At 42.0% G+C, this 21,569-nt stretch overlaps 1 pseudogene; it reads right to left on the bottom strand.

Moving 5' to 3' along the window:
• Positions 1–5,355: 5,355 nt before the first annotated feature.
• LOC116272688 lies at positions 5,356–5,453 on the bottom strand (annotated as a pseudogene).
• Positions 5,454–21,569: the final 16,116 nt, after the last annotated feature.

The raw sequence follows: 21,569 nt of genomic DNA, 5'->3' as shown, positions 1-21,569 counted from the left end.
AACATCCACTTTTTCTAATTGGTTTTCTTTCGTTAATATTATTCACATATCTGGATTCAAAAAAAGAATTCTGATTTTTTTTTTTTTTTTTTCTAGAGACAGTTTTGCTCTGTTGTCCAGGCTGGAGTGCAGTGGTGCAACCATAGCTGATTGCAGCCTCCAACTTCTGGGCTCAAGAGATCCTCCTGCCCCAGCTCTCGAGTATCTGGGACTACAGGTGCACACCACCGGGGTCTCACCATGTTGCCCAGGCTGGTCTTGAACTCCTGGGCTCCTGCCTTGGCTTCCCAAGGTGCTGGGATTACAGGCATGAGCCACTGCGCCTGGCCTGGATTCCAGTTCTTATTCTTCTTTTTCTCCCTGAAGTGTCCTTTGTGTATATCTCATCTTACACAATGGTGTGGCTTTTAGGGAATGAGGAGATTCCTTGTGTGCAGGTGGTAGTCCTCCCTGCCTGCCCCAGGGTCAAGTGAAAGGTGGGGGAACCCCCAGAAGGCTGTCAAGGAATCCAGCCACTAGGTGGCAGCCTTGTCAAAAGCACCCACCTGCTCCTCTGCTCCAAGTTCTGGTTCTGACAAATGTTTCTGACTTTAGAAACAATCCTTCTATTTATTCATTAATTCAACAAATATCTTTGAGTGGCTACCATGTGCCTGGCACTGTTCTAGGCAAAAGGAATATATACGAGTGAGCAGGACAAACATCCCTGCCTTCATAAAGGTAATTGAGCAAGTCGTGGGAGAGATGAGAAAGCCGGGTGGACAGCTGGAGTGGTGGACATTCCAGGCAGAGATGACCACTGGCCCGTGTCCCCCATGTCCAGGGAGCGGTGGGAAGGCCAGTGGGGCTGCAGCAGAGTGAACAAGCAGTAGGGGAGGAGGGCAGAAAGATGGGGGAGCTTGCGAGTCACTGTCAGGACTTTGGATTTTTTTACTCTGACTCCACTGGGGAACTTTTGCAAGGTTTTGCACAGAGCCGTGGTATGACCTGACCTTGTTTTAAAACAACTGCTTTGGGCTGCTTGTTGAGAGTGGACAGATGGAGTGCGCAGACGTTTGGAGGCTAGGGCTGTGGTCTAGGAAAGAAGTGACCTGGGCTGGGCCGGCAGCCGTGGCACCGGGGAACAGCAGTGTCTGGATATATTCTGAAGGGGAGAGCCAATCGGCTCTCAACTTTCCTGGTTTTTGAACTGTGGAAAAATACACATAATCATTTTTAAGTGTACAGTTCAGTGGCATTAAGTTCATTCACATTGTTGTACAACCATCACCACCTTCCATTTCCAGAACTATTTCATCTTCCCAAAGTGAAATTCTGTCCCCATTAAACACTTGCTTCCCATTCCGCTTCCCTCAGCTCCTGGCAAGCGCCGTTCTGTTCTTTGTCTCTATGAATCTGACTGCTCTAGGTTCCTCATAAGAGTGGCATCATACAGTGTTTGTCCTTTTGCAACTGGCTTATTTCACTCAGCATAATATCCTCAAGGTTCATCCACGCTGTAGCACGTGTCAGAATTTCCTTCCTTTTTGAGGTTAAATAATATTTCCTTGTGTGGATATATCATATTTTCTTTATCCATTCTCCTGTTGAAGGACCCTTGGCCCATTTCTACCTTTTGGCTATTGTGAATAATGCTGCTCTGTACACAGGTGTACAAATATCTCCTTGAGACACTGCTTTGACTTTTTGAGGGTATATACCTGGAAGTGGGATTGCTGGATTCTCCTGATGAATGGTAAAGTTGGTGTAGGGTAAGATTTCTGCTTATGTTAGCAGAGGGACGAGAGAGATGAAATCTGATGGGCCTTCCCAAGGGATGAGGAGTGAACATGGATCTCTTCTGGAGACAGCAGTCGGCTAGAAGGAGGTTTGCACAGCCACATTTAAAACATTTTTAAAACCACGAGACATGGAAGTGCCCATTTAGATGTTTCTTTATATAGCACACGTGGGATCCAAAGACATGTCACTATTTTAAACTGATATCAGTGTTTTCTAAAAGGCAAAATAAATGTGAAGGGCTAGTTTTACTGTGGCCAAACTCCACTTGAATGCTTGCAGAATCTCAGACATCTCAGATGGTGATCAGTAAGGGCAAGCAGTCGTGATTGGCTCACTGCCAAGAAGCTGTCCATGTCCTCGCTGATACCTGGACCCCTGCATGCTCCAGTTACCTGCATCACACCCAGGTAATGCCTGAGGCTCCAACCTGAGACACCTGTCCTCTCTGACATGGGGAGGGAATAACTCTGGGCTCCTATCAGGGGAACTCGTCTAACATGGAAGGTAAGTATTCTTATCCCCATCTGACATGTGAAGAAGCCAAGGCTCCAGGATAGGTAGTGTTCCCAAATTCAAACCCAGCGTCTGACTCCAGAGTTCTTTGTTCTGCTACTCTGTTTGCCTCAGGTAGGGAGACTTGTTTTCTTCCCCCTTCATCTTTACCTGCTGTAGAATTACTATTACTGGTGACTAGCATTCTTTGCTCACTATGTGCTAACCACTGTTCTCAGTATGCAATGAATATAGTCTCCTTTAGTCTTCACTACAACCCTATGACATAGTCTCCTTATTATCATTCCCATTTTATAGATCAGGAGACTGAGGCATAAAGAGATTAAGCAGACTGTCCAAGTCCATTCGAGATAAATATTGGTACCAGGATTTGCAGATTAGGAAACAGAGGCTGAGAGAAAACCATGGATGGGTTGGCTTGCTGGGGTGAGAGTGGAGAAAGGGGATGTTGGAAGTCTTGGAATTGAGAGGCTGGAAGGTGGGTGGGTCAGTTTCTTGGATGCCACAGAAGGAGGAGCACCGTGAGCCAGGGATGTCAGGGAATGGGGAGAATGGAGTGGGGGTGTGTAGATGGCAACAGGGAGGGGAAGAGGATGCCAGGTCTTGCTGCGTGAACTGCGGAGATGGAGGGTGTCTGTTTACAGTGGGGAAGGGAACAGACAGTGGGGAAGCAACAGTCATAGGTATGAGGTACAGCGAGACCTTCAGCTTGGGAAATGTGAGAAAATGAACAGACTGGCTTGGAAAGGCAGTGGTGGGATTCATCCAGCTGTGGAAGTGAGGGGACATTCAGAGAGCTCAGTCTATAGGAAGTGTTGATTTCACTGTGAGTTCTGAAGGGCCCTGAAGAAGTGTTGGGGACTCAAGGGAGGGGCTTGGGGCAGGTGGGGCCAAGTCTGTTTGGAGATGAGAACCTGCAAAATCACAGAATGCCAGGAATGAGTTTGTTGTTGTTTTCGTAATTTTAGAGAGATCATTTATCAATGAATATATTTTGTGATTTAAAAAAATTCATATTCAGTACAGATGCTCCTCCAGTTATTTCATTGGTTACTTCCAGATAAACCCATCATAAGCTGAATATATGCTAAGTTGAAAATACATTTAATGCACCTAACCTTCCGAACATCATAACTGAGCCCAGCCTGCCTTAAACGGGGCTCAGAACACTCATATTAGCCTACATTTGGACAAAATCATCGAATACAGAGCCCATTTTATAATAAAGTGTTGAATATCTTATATAATGTATTAGATTGGTGCAAAAAAGTAATTGTGATTTTTGCCATTTTCAAAATTGCAATTACTTTTGCACCAACCTAATTTACTGGAAGTGAAAAGCAGAATGGTTGTCTGGGCACTTGAAGTACAGCTTCTACTGAATGCGTGTCACGTTTGCATCACCTTACGGTCAAAAAGGGTAAGTCATACCATCATAAGTTTGGAATTGTCTGTATTTTCATTTTCTTCTATTTTATTCTACATTTAATTCATTTTCACATTGTAGTAAGAGATCTACTCTCTGAACACATTTTTAAGTGTGTAATTCACGGGCAATGCTGCATAGCAGGTCCCTCAAGCTTACGGATCTGTACCCACTGAACAACTCCCCGTTGCCCTGTCCGCAGCCCTTGGCGGTCACCACTTGACTTTCTGTTTCTGTGAGTTTGACTGTTTAAGATTCTGCATCCAAGTGAGATCATACAGTATCCTTTTGTGACTGGCTTATTTCCCTTAACATAGTATCCTTCAGGTTCATCCACACTGGGGCATGTGTCAGAATTTCCTTCCTTTTTAAGGCTGAATAATAATCCATTGCCTGGATAGCCACACTTTGTTTATCCATCATACGTGGGTGGAGCAGGAATGGCTTTCAGCTTCTGGTGGTGTCCGAGGTAAACCAGTTGTGAGGATGTTATGAACTCCACACTAGTTAAGGTGCTGAATTAATTTTTTTTCTCTCTTTTTTAAAATTATACTTTAAGTTCTAGGGTACATGTGCACAACGTGCAGGTTTGTTACATATGTATACATGTGCCATGCTGGTGTGCTGCACCCATTAACTCATCAATTACATTAGGTATATCTCCTAATGGTATCCCTCCTGCCTCCCCCCACCCCACAACAGGCCCCAGTGTGTGATGTTCCCCTTCCTGTGTCCAAGTGTTCTCATTGTTCAGTTCCCACCTATGAGTGAGAACATGGTGCTGAATTAATTCTTTTTTTTTTTTTTTTGAGACGGAGTCTCGCTCTGTGGCCCAGGCTGGAGTGCAGTGGCCCGATCTCCGCTCACTGCAAGCTCCGCCTCCCGGGTTCAGGCCATTCTCCTGCCTCAGCCTCCCGAGTAGCTGGGACTACAGGCGCCGCCACCACGCCCGGCTAATTTTTTGTGTTTTCGGTAGAGACGGGGTTTCACCGTGTTAGCCAGGATGGTCTCGATCTCCTGACCTCGTGATCCGGCCACCTCGGCCTCCCAAAGTGCTGGGATTACAAGCGTGAGCCACCGCGCCCGGCCAAGTACTGAATTAATTCTAAGCTTGATGACGCACATGGTGGTGTCTTGGCCCTGCGTTTCCCGGGAGTACATGATTTAGTCAGGGCTTTGGCGTGGGGCCAAGGGTTTTCTGTGGCTTTCTATGTTGGCAGAAGGTGCAGTGCTGGTTTGGGGGTGGAAGCTTTCCTGGGTCCTCCCTGGGTGCCTGTGGTATGGACAGCGGGCAGCTCTCCCTGCACCTCCTGCAAGAATATTGACATATTTGCCAACTCTTTCCATCCGGGACCTGGCAGTCTCTCCAGTTCTCCATGTCCTCTCTTCCTTTTTTTTTTTGACTCTTCCTCTAAAGTTTGCTATTTCCTTCCCCCCTCCTTCCCCGCTCTCCTCCCCTCCTTTCCTTTTTGTTGAGTTTATCTTTGTTTATGCCTTCCCTCCCTCCCTGCCTCCTACCCTCCCTTCATTCCTTCCTTCCTTCCTTCCTTTTTGTTGAGTTTATGCTTTTGTTTTATACTTTTATTCCTATTGTGAACGGGATTCTTTATTCATTTCACTTTTTTCTTATTTTTAAAAATATGGACTATTTGATGACTTTGAATGTCATCCTTACACAGGAACCATGCTAATCTTCTCTGTATCATTCCAATTTTGGTATTAGCACGGTCACTGACTATATTTTCTAATTACATAGTTTAAAAATACTTAGTTTGGAACTGGCTTGCTCCCTTACCATCCTCTCCTTAGCACTAATGGTTTTCAGTTGATTCTCAGGTGTCTTCCAAGCAGACAGTCGTATCAGCTGCAGATAACAATGCCTTTTGTCTCCTCCATTCCAGGAGTTGTTCTTTTATTTCTGGTTCTTGCCGTTTTGTGCGTGTGTGATCCCAGTTGTGTTAAATGCTAGTGACACCTTGACTTGCTCTCACTTTACTGTGGGTGATTTTGGTGTTTTCTCATTAAATATGATGCAGAAAGTTGGTTTGGGGCTTGTTTTACATGTTACATCTTCTCCTACATTCCTTTGAGTTATTAGGATTTGGTGATGGGTTTTATTGAATGCCTTTTAGGCATTCTGTTATTACTTTGATTATTGCTTCTCTTTTTACCCTGGAGTCTCCTCCAGGAAATTAAAGTATGTGTGTATTTGGTCTCCTGGGTATTTCTTCTGTGTCACATATATTTTCTCTGATTCTCGTGATCACTTTCACTCATGCTCTGATTTTTCTTTTTTGTTTTTTTATGTACTGTTAATTTTAATAAGCAATACCATTACCATCAATAGCACTATGGTACAATTCTTATATATATATTCATTAAACTAAATATAGTTATATGATACAATTTTTAAAATTACTGCCAAATGTAACAAAGCTGCACAAGGAAAAATAGGTTGCTTCCTTAGTAATTCTCTCAAAATATTTAGTTAGTGTTTTTAGAAAAAACACCAATTTTCAAAATTTAGTATCTTGGCTTCTTTAAAATCACACTGAATTAAATTTGATTTGATCCATTTGGTCATTGAGACTTTACCTCCAAAAGCTATAATTCTGACATAATTTCAGATGTGTTTGGCCAAGTGCAATAGAAAAAGAAAATGTATAAAAAAATTTGAAAGGTAAAAAAGTTACATAATTTTAGAGACTAATATATCATGCTCTGATTTTTCAAAGTTTATCATCTAATATGCTTTACTTTGTATGTTTGTATGTTTTTCTTCAACTATTGTGTTTTTAATCTTTAGTCTAATTTCTCTGCTTTCAAATTATTTCTTCTTCATGACTTCTTGCTCAAATTTCATAGCTATCAAATCTTGAATTTCAATGAGAATGCAAATTGGAGATTTTTTTGAAATCTCCCATTTCTACTAGTAACTTTGTTTCATAGGTGCATATTTACTTGGAATCCTCAGCTGGTCCCCTTTTATGATCTTCCAGAGCTTTCCAGATAGATCTAGAGAGTTTTCTGTGATCGCCTATCTTACAGAGGGAAGCTCGTGTTTGTCCAAAAATCAGAAATTGAGAGATTGAAAGGGATACCACTGGAGAATATGTGGTTATCAGGTTTTGTTTTTGTTTTTGTTTTTATTTTTTTTGTTTTTTTTTAAACAGGCTGTCACTCTTTTGCCCAGGCCGAAGTGCAGTGGCATGATTATAGCTTACTGTAGCCTCAAGCTCCTGGGCTCCAGCAATCCTCTTGCCTCAGCCTCCCAAAGCGATGGGATTATAGGTGTAAGCCATGGCACCCAGCCAGGTCATATCATTTATGCTCTGTTGAAGGAAGAGGAACAATTTTTGCATTATCTGGGGTGAAAGTAAGGAGGGCACTAAAGCCTGAAGTACAATTTTGCCATTTTTTTTCTTTTGTATGTATTTTGTTTTTGTTGTTCTCATTGTTACTTTAGTGCCTGCTGGAAGGTGGCCTCGTCCTCCCCTTCTGCTTGCACGATGACCCCTGTTCTTATCAGCTGGCCATTGCTGTTTCCCTTGTGTGGCCTTCTGTGCATGCAGGCAAGGAGAAGGGAGCACTGGCAGACCTTCTGAAGCTGCTCATGGCAGAGGCCTCAACCTAGTAGTCCAGTTACCCTTTTAAATGATGATGATTCTGTAATGTGCCCTTTAATATCCTAAAATGAAATTCACCAGTCCATATACATCACTGAAAAAAATCAATATAATGCTGTACTTATAATGTAGAGAAGAAATAATAGGCAAATAATTTCTAATGAAGTGACATATCAGTGTGTAAATGCTGGAGCCTGACTCCATTAGAAGACAGTCAGATGCTTGTACATTAGTGGAGATTGCTGTCTATAAGCTTGAATGCTACAAATGAGATTGACTCATGGGTGCAGTGTTGAGAATTCAAATACCAGGCAGTGTTGACATCAGTGACTTTGAAATGCTGACAGCTCAGGGTAAACATTTTGAATAAAGCAAAGTACTGTCCTTCCTTAAGTTACATGTTAGTTGCATTCCTAGAAAATTCAGTGTATAATAGCCATGCTGTGTGAAACTGTTTTGTGTTTCTCTGTAAAACAGAGTTCGATTCTGGACGTAGGTATTTATAAGTGTTCTCCCATTCAGGAGTGCTGTCAGATCACAAGGAGGGAGAGGGGAAGCAGGAAGCAGGCATGCCCCTCATATTTGTAAGGCTTGGGGCAAAAGTACAGTGGAGGTCGTCCGTTTATTCACAATGTTCTGATATAATTAAATATTCTAGTAAATGAGATCAAGTATCAGGGATTTCGATGACCTCGCAGCCTGTCGATCTAATGACAATACTTTTCTTTCTCATTTTCATTTTTTTTTTTAATCAGTAATGGGTGAATTTTGTGTCGTGAATTTTATTTTTTTCTTCCCAACTTCCCCCAAGTTCTACCTTAGTATTTTCTCATTTTTATCACTTTGCAATTTGTAATTCTTCTCAAAGGTTAAAAAAATTAATGATATTCAAATATAATTTTAAAATAATTTTTATTCAAAATGTAAATTAAAGTAAATATAAAGGGTGAAATATATTTCATGTTTTTAAATTTTTAAATTTAATTTTGTATTTTTAGAGACAGCGTCACACTCTGTCGCACAGGCTGGAGTACAGTGGCATGATCATGGCTCACTGCAGCCTCAAACTCCTGGCCTCAAACGATCCTCCTGCCTCAGCCTCCAAAGTTGCTGGGACTACAGCCATGCACCACCATGCCTGGTTAATTTTTAAAATTTTTTTGTAGAGACAGGTGCTCATTATGTTGCCTAGGCTGGTCTGGAACTCCTGGGCTGAAGCCATCCTTCCAACCTGGCCTCCCAAAGTGCTAGGATTATGGGTGTGAACCACCATGCCTGGCCTGTTTTTTTTGTTTTTTTTTTTTTGGAGATGGAGTCTCGCTCTGTCATCAGACTGGAGTGCAGTGGCATGATCTCAGCTTACTGCAACCTCCACCTCCTGGGTTCAAGCAATTCTCCTGCCTTAGCCTCCGGAGTAGCTGAGACTACAGGTGCGTGCCACCACGCCCGGCTAATTTTTGTATTTTTAGTAGAGACAGGGTTTCACCATGTTGGCCAGGATGGTCTCAATCTCTTGACCTCGTGATCTGCCCACCTCGGCTTCCCAAAGTGCTGGGATTACAGGCGTGAGCCACCGTGCCAGCCCTGGTCTGTTTTTTTAAAATTTAACTAAATGTATTAATATTTCATGTTTTTTTATTTTGTAGTAATTATAGATTCTTCACATGCAGGTGCAAGAAATATTACAGGTAGATCCCCTGTACCCTTTACCCAGTTTCCGCCACTGGCGACATCTTACCAAATGATAATATAATATCACAACCAGGATATTAACATGATGACCTTATAGAACATTTCCACCGCCAAAAGGGTCCCTCATATGATCCCTTTATAGCCACATCCACTTCCCTCTCCCTACCCCCTTTTAGCCCTTGGCAATCACAATAGTTTGTTTTTCATTACTATCATTTTGTTATTTCAAGAATGTTACATAAATGGAATGGTCCACACAAAAGTGTATACGCTTTTGGGATTGGCTTCTTTTTACTCAGCATAATCCTCTGGACGTTCATCCCGGTTGTTACATGTATCAAAGTTTGTTCCTTTTTTATTTCTTCCTGTATTTTATGGTATGCATGCACCACAGTGTGTTCAACTGCTCACCTGTTGAATCTGAGTTGTTGCCAGTTTTTTGCTGTTATGAATAAAGCTGTTATACACTTCATGTACAGATTTGTGTGAACGCTTTGTGGGAGCATTTCTCTGGGGAAGATGCCCAGGAGAGCAGTTTTGGGGTCACAGGGTAGTGGCATGTTTAGTTTTTTAAGAAACTGCCAAATTGTGTTTCTAGTGTGACTGTATCATTTTACATTCCCACCAGTAATCTACGACTGATCCAGCTTTTCCCCATCCTCGCCAGCACTGGGTACTGTAGTTACTCTTGTTTATTTTAGTCATTGGGATAGTTGTGTCATGATAGTTAATTGTCATTTGTAAACTTTGCATTTTCCTAATGGCTAATGATGTTGAGCATCTCATGGGCTTGTGATCTGTATATCCTCTTCAGCAAAATGTTTGTTCATGTTTTCTGCCCATTTTCTAATTGGATACCATGATTTTTTTTTTTTTTTCTTTGAGATAGAGTCTCACTCTGTTGCCCAGGCTGGAGTGCAGTGGCACAAACTTGGCTCACTGCAGCCTCCACCTCTTGGGTTCACGCCATTCTCCTGCCTTAGCCGCCTGAGTAGCTGGGACTACGGGCACCCACCACCACATCCGGCTAATTTTTTGTATTTTTAGTAGAGACAAGGGTTTCACCGTGTTAGCCAGGATGGTCTCCATCTCCTGACATCGTGATCCACCCGCCTTGGCCTCCCAAAGTGCTGGGATTACAGGCGTGAGCCACTGCGCCCAGCCAGATTTTTTTGTTTTAACTGTTGAATTCTGTGAGTTCTTTATATATACTAGAAACTAGTTCTTTGTTGGATATGTGGTCTGTAAATATGTTCTTCCAGTCTCTCTTTTATCTTTTCAACCTTATAACAGGGTCTTTCACAGAGCAAAAGTTTTACATTTTGATGAAGTCCAACTTATTAATTTTCCCTTATATAGATCATGCTTTAGATGTCAAAATTATTTGCCTGGAGCCAGTTCTTTTTTTTTTTTTCTTTGAGACGGAGTCTTGCTTTGTTGCCCAGGCTGGAGTGCAATGGTGCAATCTTGGCTCACTGCCACCTCTGCCTCCCAGATTAAAGTGATTCTCCTGCCTCAGCCTCCCAAATAGCTGGGATTATAGGCACGTGCCACCACGCCCAGCTAATTTTTGTATTTTTAGTAGAAACGGGGTTTCACCATGTTGCCCAGGCTGGTCTTGAACTCCTGACCTCAAGTGATCCACCTGCCTCAGCCTCTCAAAGTACTGGGATTACAAGTGTGAGCCACTGTGCCCAGCTGCCTAGAGCCAGTTCTTTACGATTTTCTCTGATATTTTTCCCAAAAGTCTTATAGTTTTACATTTACGTTTAAGTGTGTGATCCATTTTCAGTTAATTTTTGCAAAAGTTGTGAGACTTGGGTCGGTTACTTTTGTTGTGGATGTCCAGTTGCTCCATTGTTGGAGAGGGTATCCTTTCTCTATTGAATCACTTTTCTACTTTTGTGAAAATCAGTTGGGGCTGGGCATGGTGGCTCACACCTGTAAGCCCACCACTTTGGGAGGCTGAGGCCAGAGGATGGCAGCCTGGACAACATGGCAAGATCCTGTCTCTACAAAAAATACAAAAATTAGCTGGGTATGGTGGTGCACACTTGTGATCCCAGCTACTTGAGACGCTGAGGTGGGAGGATTGTGTGAGCCTCGGAGGTCAAGTCTGCAGTGATCTATAATAACACCATTGCACTCCAGCCTGCGTGACAGAGCAAGACCCTGTCTCTATTAAAAAAGTAAAACTCAGTTGGGCATACTTTTATTCTGGGTTCTCCATTTTGTGTCTTTGATCTATATGTCTATCCCTCTGACAATACCTCATACTGTTGATTATGGTAGCTTTGTAATGTCTTGAAATCAGGTAGACCGATTCTTCCCACTTTATTATTCTTTTCCAAAATTGTTTCAGCTAGTCTGGTTCCTTTGACTTCCCACATAAATACATCTACAAATAAATCTTCTGGGATTTGATAGGAATTGTGTTAAACCTGTAAATCAATTTGGGGAGAATTGACATGTTTTTACTATGTTGAATCTTCTAATCCATAAACATGGTATGGGTCTCCATTTATTGAGATCTTTGATTTCTTTCATCAGCATTTTGTAGTTTTCAGCATACAAACCCTGTACCTGCTTGTTAGATTTACACCTAAGTACTTATTTTTTAATTTTGAGCAATTGTAAATGATACTGTATTTTTAATTTTGGTGTTTTTGTGTTCATTGCTAGCATATTGAAATGCAATTGATTTTCATAGGTTTGCCTTATACCTTGCACCTTTGCTAAACTCACTTATTAGTTCTAGGAGGATTTTTTGTTTGTTGTAGATTCCTTGGGGTTTTTCAATGTCAACAATCATGTCATCTACAAATAGGGACAGTTTTCTTTCTTTCTTTTTCTTTTGAGTCATTGTCATCCTCTGTTGCCCAGGCTGGAGTGCAGTGGCATGATCTTGGCTCACTGCAACCTCTGCCTCCCAGATTAAAGCGATTCTCCTGCCTTAGCCCCCTGAGTAGGTGGGATTACGGGCATCCTAATTTTTTCGTATTTTTAGTGGAGATGGGGTTTCACCATGTTGGCCAGGCTGGTTCTGAATACCTGACCTCAAGAGATCCATCCACCTTGGCCTCCCAAAGTGCTAGGATTACAGGCATCAGCCACTGTGCCCAGCCGGGACAGTTTTAGTTCTTCATTTCTGATCTGTGTGCCTTTTATTTCCTTTTCATGTCTTATTACACTGGCTAGAAATTCTAACACTATATTGAATAAAAGTGCTGAGAGTAGACATCTTTGCCTTGTTCCTGATCCTAGGTGGAAAGCATTCAGTCTTTTTTTTTTTTTTTTTCCTTTTTTGAAGATGGAGTCTCACTCTATCACCCAGGCTGGAGTGCAGTGGCACAATTTCGGCTCACTGCAACCTCCGCCTCCCGGGTTCAAGAAATTCTCCTGCCTCACCCTCCCAAGTAGCTGGGATTACAGGTGCACACCACCACGCCTGGCTAATTTTTTGTATTTTAGTAGAGATGGGGTTTCACTGTGTTGCCCAGGCTGGTCTCGAACTCCTGAGCTCAGGCAATCTGCCCGCCTCAGCCTCCCAAAGTGCTTGGATTACAGGTGTGAGCCACCATGCCCGGCCAAGCATTCAGTCTTTAACCATTAATTATATAATGTTAGCTTTTGGGAGTTTTTGTAGATCCTCTTTAGCAAGTTGAAGAATTTCCCCTCTATTCCAGTTTTTCTAAGATTTTTTTCCTGAGAAATGTCTCTCTATTCCAGTCTTTACCATGAGTGGATTTTTACTTTGTCTAATGTTTTCTCTGCATTGATAGATGTGATTATGTGACTTTTCTTAGCCTGTTAATATGGTAGATTATATGGAGTGATTTTTCATATCTTGAACCTGCCTTGTACCTTCTAAAGTTCACTTGGTCATGGTATATGATTATTTTAATATATTACTGAATTCTATTTGCTAGCGTTTTGTTAAGAATTTAAAAATCTGTATTCACGAGGGCCTGTAGTTTGCATTTTTTGTACTGACATTTTCTGGTTTTAGTATCAGGATAATACTACTTCATAAAGTAAATTGGGAAGTATTCCTAATTTTTCTTTTTTTTCTGGAAGAAATTAGGTAAAGTTTGTGTTAATTCTTCATTAAATATTTGGTAGAATTCTGAGTGAAATTTTCTCTACTTAGAGTTTTGTTTGTTTGGTGTGAAAGGGTGAGTTTAAAAAATTTTCAAATTCACATTTCCCTAATTGTTATAGGGCTACTCATATTACCTGCTTAATATTGAGTGAGTTTTATTTTTCAAGCAGTTGGTCCATGTCTTCTAAACTGTCAAATTTTATGTGTGTATAGATATTCATAGTATTCCCCTTAATCCTTTTGAGTCTGTGGGGTCTGTAGTGATATCCCCAGTTTCATTCCTGCCATTGGTAATCTGTATTTTCTTTCTCTTTTTTTGTTAGAAGTTTGTCAATTTTATAATTTTTTTTTTCCTGAACCAGCTGTTTGTCTCACTTGTTTACTGTTTTTTTTTTTTTCCCATTTCACTGAGTTCTGCTCATCTTTATTATTTCCTTATCTGAAAAACAGAGCTAGTCTTACCCATCTCCTACAGTGTGAGAATTAAGTGAAATGACAAATACACGTGCCTAGGACAGAAGCAGAAGTGTAGATTATTTTGTAAAATGTTATTTCCCACCCCCCTGCCCTGAACTATCTCCCTTAATAGAATTGCCTACTTAGGAATCATGGCAGTTAAAAAAAAAAAAAAAATCTACCTGCCTCAGTGTGGAGTGCCTTGCCCAGTGTTTCAGGCTTTGCTTTTTTAAGATTTTTCTTTTTTTCAAAATCACGCTTGACTCATGTTATGTCTAGATTCACATATACATAAATTTGAGAGGAATAAGTATAGTTTAGTATTGCAAACTACTCCTCGGCCACCATGGCTCCTGTTGCAAACACTGCGGTGATTCATGAACATTCCAGAACCACCTGCTGGGATGGAAAGAAAAAGAAAATGGAAAATGGAACTTGGTGCCTCTGGCAAAGTGTAAGAATGTATTATATTCATCCTATCTGAAACCAGTTTAACAGACTGAATCATTTGTGTGATCTGTTATCAAAGCCCCTCCCAGCTTTGCACTCCGTATTCCCAATCAGGCCAGTCTCCACTGTGGGCAGTGGTACAACCCACAAACCCTCACAGCCTTCAGACCCTGTCCCTTTCGTTTCAAGGACAAGGAAAAGAGATGTGAAGTGTTTCTTGGGGCCCAGATGGTGTTATTTGTAACAGTTGATGGTTAGGGTTACAAGATTATATATTCCCACATAGAATATCCCATATAGAATATTCACACATTATATCTAAGTATTACTTTATATATTTATATATATTTAAATATATTACAAACATGTATATATTTATGTAATATAAATATAACAAAATATATGATAAAATATATATTATATATTACTCGTGTATATATAATAAAGCCATGCCTCCAATTTCAATCCAACCACTCAGGGTTCTTTCTAGCCTTGCCCCTTTCTCTGTTTGTAACCATCATCTCTGGTAGTAGTGAGAAACATGCCTCTCATTATCCTCAATGTATGTGCCTATTTGCTCAATATAGCCAATCTCTCAAATCCTTCTCCCACCTGCCACCTGCACCCAACTCCCCATTCCCCACCCGCCAGCCTCACTGACCAACCCACCCTTCTGCATGGCTCCATAACATCCTTTCACTGCCCCATACTCAGCTACCATGCTGACCCTTTGCCCTGGGAAGGGAAAGAAAATTGGGCACAGGAGCTTTTTAAAAATGGTACATTATAAAGCCAATGAAATGTGGTTCTTACTTCTAGTTGTTTGCATTATCAAAAAGCAGGATTTCCTGCTTTCTTTGTTGAGAAAGGTACTTCTTATTGCCTAGGAAAGTTTTGTTTTATTTTTTTTTTTGAGACAGGGTCTCACTATGTTGCCCAGGCTGGTCTCCAACTTCTGGGTTCAACCCATCCTCCTGCCTTAAGCCTTCAGAGTAGCTGGGAATATAGGTGTGAGCCACTGTACCTGGCATGTTGCCTAGAAATGTTGAAGTGGGGGCGAATGAGAAATGCTGTCTGTGCAGGTAACTTGGTCAGGTTCCAGTATCCCACACTCCCTTATGGAAGAGGAAAAAAGGGAAAGAATTGTAGGATCCCTCCGTATGACAAGTTTTATGTTCCAGAAGAAGGTTCTGCTTTTCTGGTTCTGTACAATCATCACGTTGGATGGAAGGGAAGCTGGAAGTCTTTCCACTGAATTCATGGAATGTTAAAGTTCCAGTCCTTGAACTTGGGTGTGACCTGAAATGTTCAAGTTTGTCAGTGGAAAACATGATCTGATCTCTTATGCTGCTTTTCCTGGCTGCTGACACAAAGTAGATTCTCGGTGTTGTGTGTTCTCTTTTCCTGAAAGTTTGTGCACGTTACTGAGTTTGCCATTGAATTGTCGTTGTTTACATATTGATTTCCACTTCAAAAAGTAGTTTAATACTGTGAAAGTACTGTTTCTAAGCAAGTCACAGTACAAATGCTCAGAGTAGAAGTATGTACTCTCGATACTTCCCTCTTCCCCCTTGACAGTGGAATCCTGCTGGGATTTTCTCAGTGCTGTTTGGATGGGACATTTATCCTTATTTGATCAATCCCAAAAGGCAGCCCAGCTGTGGAAATTAGTTTTGGAACATTAAGTCAAGAAGTTAGTTTTGGAACATTAAGCCAAGAAGTTTACAATAAATTAAATTAAATTTGTTTATGTCTTCATTTGAGACAGGGTCTTGCTCTGTCGCCCAGGATGCAGTGCAGTGGTATGATCATGGCCCACTGCAGCCTTGACTGCCTGGTCTCAAGTGATCCTCCCACCTCAGCCTCTTGAATAGTCTGGATGGACCACAAGCATGCACCACCATGCCTGGATAATTTTTTATTTTTGTAGAGACGGAGTCTTACTATGTTGCTTAGGCTGGTCTTGAACTCATGGGCTCAAGCAATCCTCCTGTCTTGGCCTCCTAAAGTGCTAGGACTACAGGTGTGAGCCACTGTGCCTGGCCCCAACATATATTTAATAACCTACATTGCAGAGAATTACATTAGGAACCATGTGTGGGGGACTTGCACTGTCTTACTTGTTTCAAGAAAAAAAAAAAGAACTTAGAAAATGTTTACCTGATAAAAAATTAGAGTTTGAAAGAACAGATTTTTTTTTTTTTTTGAGATGGAGTCTAGCTCTGCCGCCCAGGCTGGAGTGCAGTGGCATGATCTCGGCTCACTGCAACCTCTGCCTCAGTGTTCAACCGATTCTCCTGCCTCAGCCTCGCTTGAACCCAGGAGGCAGAGGTTGCAGTGAGCCAAGATCGTGCCACTGCTCTCCAGCCGGGGCTGGAAAATAAGACTTGCACATAGTCAATGCAGTAATGAGAAGACCGTAAGAAAAGTCTGTGTAAGAGAGGGCGCAGGCATGACTTTGTTCTGTCCTCTCAGCCACATCCTGGCTGTGTGACCTTAAGCAAATTAACCCACCAACTACCACCATTCCTTCTGTTGGGAGGAGCCAAGTCTGTGGGAGTGGAAAAATCACTGAGAAGCAGCCAAACTCTAGGACCTTGCTGTAGAAAGGGCCTACACACCTTACTGTAGAAAGGGTCCTAGAGTTTGGCTTATTTTGGCTTCTGGGGATCACTATGTTTCCTTGCAAACCATTCCTCCGGGCGCGGTGGCTCACACCTGTAATCCCAGCACTTTGGGAGGCCGAGGCAGGCAGATCATGAGGTCAGGAGTTCGAGATCATCCTGACTAACATGGTGAAACTCTATTGCTACTAAAAATACAAAAATTAGCCGGGTGTGGTGGTGCACGCCTGTAATCCCACGTATTCAGGAGGCTGAGGCAGAAGAATCACTTGAACCCGGGAGGCGGAGGTTGCAGTGAGCCGAGATCACGCCACTGTACTCCAGGCTGGACGGCAGAGCTAGACTCCATCTCAAAAAAAAAAAAAAAGAAAGAAAAAAAAATCTGTTCTTTCAAACTCTAATTTTTTTTTTTTTTAAATCAGGTAAACACTTTCTAAGTTTTATTCTTTTTTTTTTTGGAACAAGTAAGACAGTTTACTTATTCAAAATGTAAACGGTTATAGTGAAAAGTTTTGCTCCTGCCCCTTTGCCCAACCACCAAATTCACCCACCAGTGGCGGGGAATGTGGTATCTTTCTAGAGCTATTCAGTGTGTCTGGAAGCAAAGGGATATCCTCTACCTTTCTGTACGCAAATAGTAACATAAACGGACACACCATTCTGCACTTGCGCGTTTTCTCTTTTCAGTGTATTTTGGAGATCATTCCTATCATTCCATAAAGAGCCTCCTCATCTGGTCCCCATCTCTCTGGCACTTGTTTTATGATTTCTCAGTGGTTACTGATAGCAGTTCATAGCCTCATTCACAAGTTATCTCAGTGAATATTCACAGTGTTTGGGGTTTAATTTCCCTGGGCCAGGATATTTACATTCATGAGATGATTTCCTTGGACTTTAGTTCCTCCCACTAAGGTTTGAGCTACACTTTGCAAATGGACAAAGACCATTTTTGGGTGTATATGCCTGAGGGAAGAAAGAAAAACAAAGCTGAAAGAGCATCCAGAGGGTTTGTCTTCACCATTGTAAACACCCAGCTCCTTTTCAGGGCTAACTTTTCAGACCGCTTTCCGAGGTTCCTGCCCACTCCTGTTCTCCCAAGGCCTCCCAAGGCCGTGTGCCCTATTTTCAGTTTCTATATATGCCCTCATGTTTTCCTGAGCACATCAAGAATGCCTGCACAGTTACACTGGTTTATTTAGGAACCGTCCCCTTTCTTCTTCAGTCTGTCAGTTACTCATCTGGGGTCAGACTCACAATTCTGCAAATGTTTTAGCCTCTTGGAGGAGCATCATGTGTGACGTTGGACAAGCTGCTTAGCGTCTCGTCTCTCAGCTGGTTTCCTCATCTATAAGATGGAGTTAATTGTGCCCATTACAGAGAATTGTGACAAGCAAATGAAATGACACATCTGAGGAACTAAGAGCAGAACCTGAAATATAGATATTTTTATAAAATGTGATTTTCCCCTCAAATCATCTTCCTTAACAGAATATCCTACTTAGGAATTATGGCAAAACAAAAACAAACTTAAAAAAATCCACCTGCCTTAGACTCTTGGGCATCTTCTAAGACTCTTCAAGTTTTGCTTTCTTTCTTAATTTCCTTTAAAAGGTTTTTTTTAAAAAAAAAAAATTAAGTCTTTATTTCATTTATTTATTATTATGTTTTTTGAGACAGAGTCTCACTCCATTGCCCAGGCTGGAGTGCAGTGGCACGATCTTGGCTCACTGCAACCTCTGCCTCCCGGGTTCAAGCGATTCTCATACCTCAGCCTCCTGTGTAGCTGGGATTACAGGTGCATGCCACCAAGCCCAGCTAATTTTTGTATTTTTACTAGAGATGGGTTTTTGGCATGTTGATTAGGCTGGTCTCGAACTCCTGACCTCAAATGATCCACCCCTCAGCCTCCCAAAGTATTAGGATTACAGGCGTGAGCCACTGCACCCAGCCCTTTATTTTATTTTATTTTTCTGCAACAGGGTCTGACTCTGTTGCCCAGGCTGGAGTGCAGTGGTGCAATCGTGGCTCACTGCAGCCTAGAACTCCTGGGCTCAAGCAGCCCTCCCACCCCAGCCTCCTACGTAGCTGGGACTACAGGTGGGCGCCTTCACACCCAGCTAAATTTTGTTTGTAGAGATGGGGTGTCACTATGTTGCCCAGGCTGACCTTGAACTCATGTTCAATCAGTCTTCCTGCCTTAGCCTCCCAAAGTGCTGGGATTACAGGCATGAGCCACCAGGCCTAGCCTGAGTTAATTTTTTTTTTTTTTTTAGAGTTTCCATATACCCCCTGCCCCCACACATGTACAGCCTCTCCCATTCTCAACATCCCCCACCAGAGTGGTACATTTACGTGACAGATCATTATCACCCAAAGTCCATAGTTCAAGTTTGACTTTACTTTTGGTTTTATACATTCTGTGGGTTTGAATGAATGTATAATGCCATGTATCTGCAATTGTAATGTCACACAGAGTAGTTTCACTGCCCCCAAAATCCTCTATGCTCTGTCCTTTCATCCTTCCCTCATCCCTAGCCCCTGGAAGCCACTGACCTTTTTACTGTCCCATAGTTTTGCCTTTCCTGGAATGTCATATAGTTGGAATCACACAATATGTGGACTCTTTAAATTGGCTTCTTTCACTTAGTAATACACATTTAAGGTTCCTCCATGTCTTTTCATGCTTGATAGTTCATTTCTTTCTAGCACTGAATAATATTCCATTTTCTGGATGTACCACAGTTTATTGATCCATTCCCCTACTGAAGGACATATTGGTTGCCTCCAAGTCTTGGCAATTATGAATAAAGCTGCTATAAATATTCGTGAAGCTTTGCTTTAAGATGACATGGTTTTTTCTCCCCAAGTTACCATTGCTTATTAACCAGTTCTTTTTTGGTCAAAATTAAATTTTTCCATTTTTGGCTCCAACTAGTAAAAATAGGGCCAGATTTTGACTTAATAGATGAAAGAATATTCTGGTTAGCTGCAGAAATTTAGAGACAAGCATGTTGCTCCAGGAAGTAAGGAACTCCATGTGATTGCTAGAGAGGCACTCATTCTCTGCAAGTGGAGGAGCTGTGGAGTGACAGGATTGGAAGACTTTCATCAGGGTCCTTTCCAACCCTGAAGGGGTTGCTATTAAGGTCAAAGACCTGTTCTTGGCTATATTTTCTTGTATCCTCCCATGTGGGAAGCTCTATTCCAGGCCCTTGGGTTACAAGATAGACAAAGTCCCTAATGATTCCCAAGCCTGCATCTATGGTCCCAACTTGCCCCTTGTACTCCAGAAACACTCTTCCCACTGTTTGCTGAAAATGCCTGGGGAATGTTCTGCATGTGTACTCATTCATTCCTTCAATACATATTTAGTGTCTGCTGTGTTCCAGGCATCTTTCTGGGTGCTAGGGATGCAACAGTTAACAACAACAAAACTCCCTGCTCTCATGGATTTTACATTTCATTCTCAACATGTTACTTAACCAAACCCATCATCCTCATTTCATCATAGAGTTGTTTAACTGCTTCCTCTAGCGTCTGGATTTGTCCTAACCGAGGTGGCATTTCTCAGTCCCCCAGATACATTCTAGTGTTCTCTTTATTAACTTGCTTTCTCTCAACATGTAATTGTCATTTACAGTTGCATCTTACACTTCTTTTTATTTCCTTTTTTTTTTTTTTTTGAGATGAAGTCTTGCTCTTGTCTCCAGGCTGGGGTGCAATGGTGCGATCTCGGCTCACTGCAACCTCCACCTCCCCAGTTCAAGCAATACTCTGGCCTCAGCCTACTGAGTAGGTGGGATGACAGGTGCCTGTCACCATTCCCGGCTAATTTTTCGTATTTTTAGTAGAGATGGGGTTTCACTACGTTGGCCAGGCTGGTCTTGAACTCCTGACCTTGTGATCCACCTGCTTCGGCCTCCCAAAGTGCTGGGATTACAGTTGTGAGCCACCGCACCTGGCCCACTTCTTTTTATTTCTTTTGCATTCCCCTGACTTCATCCAATACAGCATCTCTCACCTAAAGCACAGTGGCTTCCTAACGTGAGTTGAACCCAACTCACTGGAGCTGCTGGCTGCTCATTCGGCAAGCAGGCACCTCCTGAGTATGGGCGATGATGTCCCCTTTATCTCCTCTCGTTCAAAGACCGCGTCTTTGCGAGCTTGCCAGGCTCCCTCAGGCTTCCGTCATGCTAATTGATTCAGAGCGAGGACATGGCTCTTTTGGCGTTGGAAATAATACATAAAGTCTTGAAGGCTTATCTGCTCGTCTCCCTTGATTTTTTCAAGAAAGAACTTTATTGATGATAATTTACATACCATAAAATCCACCCATTTACAGTGTGCAATCCAATGAATTTTAGTACATTGACTGAGTTACAACCATCACCACAGATGAGTTTTAAAACATTCCTGTCACTCCAGAAATACCCCCTGCTGCTGTTTCCAGTCAATTATCTGTTTCTACCACCAGCTCCAGGCAACCACTAATCTGCTTTTTATCTGTATAGCTCCTCCCTTGACTCTCCCTGCCACTTCCTCAGAATTGGAGTGCTTTCTGGACTAATGTGTGTGCTATTTGCCTAAGGAACTTTTCTTCCAATTCAGTTACATAGCTTTGTGATCTTCCCTTTCACTCATTCTCCCCACGTTCAAGTTTCTCTTGGTTTTCTTTGTCGTGTGAATCTAGTCTCTGTTCACCGAGTCGGCCTTTGGCTTATTAAGAAAACGGAGTTTTTTCCCCTCCTTTAGAATATGGAAATCTTGAATAGTGTCATGTACCAATATTGTAGTGTCGTGTACAAACCAGATACTGAACATTATTTACTGAATAAAGGAATCTGAGCCCTGCTAAGGCATGGGAAATCTTGTCTTCTGTTATATTCAGCATAGCGCAT

Source organism: Papio anubis, unplaced genomic scaffold (assembly GCF_008728515.1).
Source record: "Papio anubis isolate 15944 unplaced genomic scaffold, Panubis1.0 scaffold159, whole genome shotgun sequence".
Classification (NCBI taxonomy): Eukaryota; Metazoa; Chordata; class Mammalia; order Primates; family Cercopithecidae; genus Papio; species Papio anubis.
Note: the sequence above shows the minus strand (reverse complement) of the source record. Positions and strands in the feature narration are given on the sequence as shown.